Genomic DNA, 2,827 nt, shown 5'->3' on the forward strand with positions numbered 1-2,827 from the left:
CCCCCAAGGTTAGGCTTTTGGCCTAGCTTGGTAGTCGAGCAGTAGCCTGGATGGTAGTAGGGGTGCTAGGGAGCGGGCATCCACTCATCCCACTGCTGAGGCTCCTCCGCTGCCTCCGCGGCAGCCTGAGCATTCTGGTAGGTGGTGATGTCCGCAGGCATAATCCTATATCCACCCCTAGCAACAGAATCAAACAAAGCAGGAGCAGGCAACGGAAGAATATCATGAGTTTCAACACTAAAAACCAGGTTATAAGGAATAGGAATGTTAGGATAGTATCGTGCAAGAAAATGATGGTGTTCCAAGGCTGTGCGGTCTAGGTAAACCTTGGTCAGAGGGTAGTCATGAGGGCGTATCCCAACATTAAAGTGTGGAGCCAAACGAGTAGCATAAATCCCACCATTGATTTTACCCTGGGATTTATTAAGATGGAGGCGACGAGCCACAATAGCTCCCAAGCTAAAAGTGTTGTCACCCTCTAATGCACGAGTAAAACAGCAAGGTCTGGTCAACTAAGTGCACCCATCTTCTCTCTAGCAAGCAAGCATTTTGTAATGAAAAGTGCAAAGTAATGAATAGCAGGAAAATGCAAGCCAGCGGTAGTGGTAGCTGACACCCCTCTCTCATCTCCCACTGTGAAAGTGCGATAAAAGGCATCAAACCCAGCCGGCCTAGGCTCGGCTAAGCTCCCATCAGAAGGGATCATGCATATGTCACAAAATTCAGTAAGTGAAATCTGATGGTTTTCAGCATATAAATCAAAGCTCACTTCAGCAGGATTATTCCTAGGCAAGAAAGTAAAACTTTAAACAAAGATGTTTGTGTGGATTTCGTGCTGTTCACCCTCATGTGCGATGAAGTCAGTGAGACCGGCATTAGCAGCATATTGTGTGAACTCCTGAAGGATTCCAGCCTTTTCCAGGAATGGGGTGTGCGGCCATTCACATGGCCGTACTTCCGCCAACCTCCGGGGATGGAGATCTCTATTAGATGACTCCTCAATAACACCCTTAGAGTTCTTCATGGAGCCAAAATTTCTAAAGATATTAATGGTTTTCCTATGAACAAAATTCTGAATTTTTTAGTCCCCAAATTTTTCTCAACAAAACTTCACAAAATTGATAGCAACTACTCATAGGGATGCATAGGACGCCATAGCATGCATTCAAACTACTTAGAAATCTAAGAATTGAACATGCAAGCTCATCTACAGCAGCACCCAGAGTAGCTAATTATTCAAAATATAAACCACTAAAACAAAAACTAATTGGACAAACTGTGGAGTCACATACCAAGCAACAATCCCACCAAAATAGTTTCAGAAACGGAGCTTCGAGCAAAGAGATTGAAATCCGCGAGCTTGAGAGCAAGAACACGGGAGAGAGAGCAATGTAGATTTTTTTCTGGAGGTAGGTGATGATGTGGTATAAAGAGATAAGTGAGGGAGCCCATGTGGGGACCACAACCCACCAGGGCGCGCCTGGGGTTCCTGGCGCACCTAGGTGGGTTGTGCCCACCTGGTGCACCTCCCTCTGATATTATTTGCACCACAAATTCAGAAATATTCGGAAAAAATCGTATTAAATTTTGAGAGCATTCTGAGATCTTCTATTTTTGGTCATTTTTTTATTGCACGGAAAATTCGGAAAACAGACAAAAAATGGCATTTTATTTTATTTAACTAATAAAAACAGAAAACAAAGAGTAAGGACAGAAGGTAGTGCTTACTAAATCCATCAACTTCATACCGCCCAAAAATGATCCATTAATAAGGTTGATCAAGTCTTATTAACAACCACTTTCGATTAGCATGAAACCGAAGAACTTTCATAAATCAGTAAGCTACCTCAATAGGGATATGAACGTCCCCAACAATAAGCATTTTATATTTATTTTTTACAGTAGGTAGAGGTATTTGCAAACTTCCAGTAGTGATTGTCGGTGATTTTCCAATAACATTAATACCATTCACTTGGAATTGTTTCTTCGGAAAATGCACCGTATGCTCATTACCATTGATATGAAAATTGACCTTGCTTTTATCGCAACCAATAACAGCCCCTGCAGTATTCAAGAAGGGTCTACCAAGGATAATCGACATGTTGTCGTCCTCGGGCATCTCAAGTATAACAAAGTCAGTCAAAATAGTAACATTAGCAACAACAACGGGTACATCCTCACAGGTACCGATAGGTATGGCCGTTGATTTATCAGCCATTTGCAAAGATATTTCAGTAGGTGTGAGTTTATTCAAATCAAGTCTTTTATATAAAGAGAAAGGCATAACACTAACACCAGCTCCTAAATCACACAAAAGCAGTTTTCACACAATTCTTTTTGATGGATCAAGGTATAGTTGGTATTCCCGGTTCTCCAAGTTTTTTAGGTACTCCATCTTTAAAAGTATAATTAGCAAGCATAGTGGAGATTTCAGCTTCCGGTATTTTTCTCTTATTTGCGATGATGTCTTTCATATACTTTGCATAAGAGGCATTTTCAAGATATCAGGCAAGCGAGTATGCCAAAAGACTAGCCTCGGCATTTCAGCAAAGCGGTCAAATTCTTATTCATCATTCTTTTTAGTTGACTTAGGTGGAAAAGGCATAGGTTGTTGAACCCACGGTTCTCTTTATTTACCGTGTTTTCTAGCCACAAAGTCTCTTTTATCATATCTTTTATTCTTAGGTTGTGGGTTATCAAGATCAACAGGTGGTTCTATCTCAACATCATTGTCTGGTTCTTTATTATTTGGTTGAGTATTTCCATGAACCCCATCATTATCTTTTTCATTATGACTAGGTGAATGTCCATTACCATACTGAGTTTC

This window comes from Triticum aestivum, chromosome 6A (assembly GCF_018294505.1).
Source record: "Triticum aestivum cultivar Chinese Spring chromosome 6A, IWGSC CS RefSeq v2.1, whole genome shotgun sequence".
NCBI lineage: Eukaryota > Viridiplantae > Streptophyta > Magnoliopsida > Poales > Poaceae > Triticum > Triticum aestivum.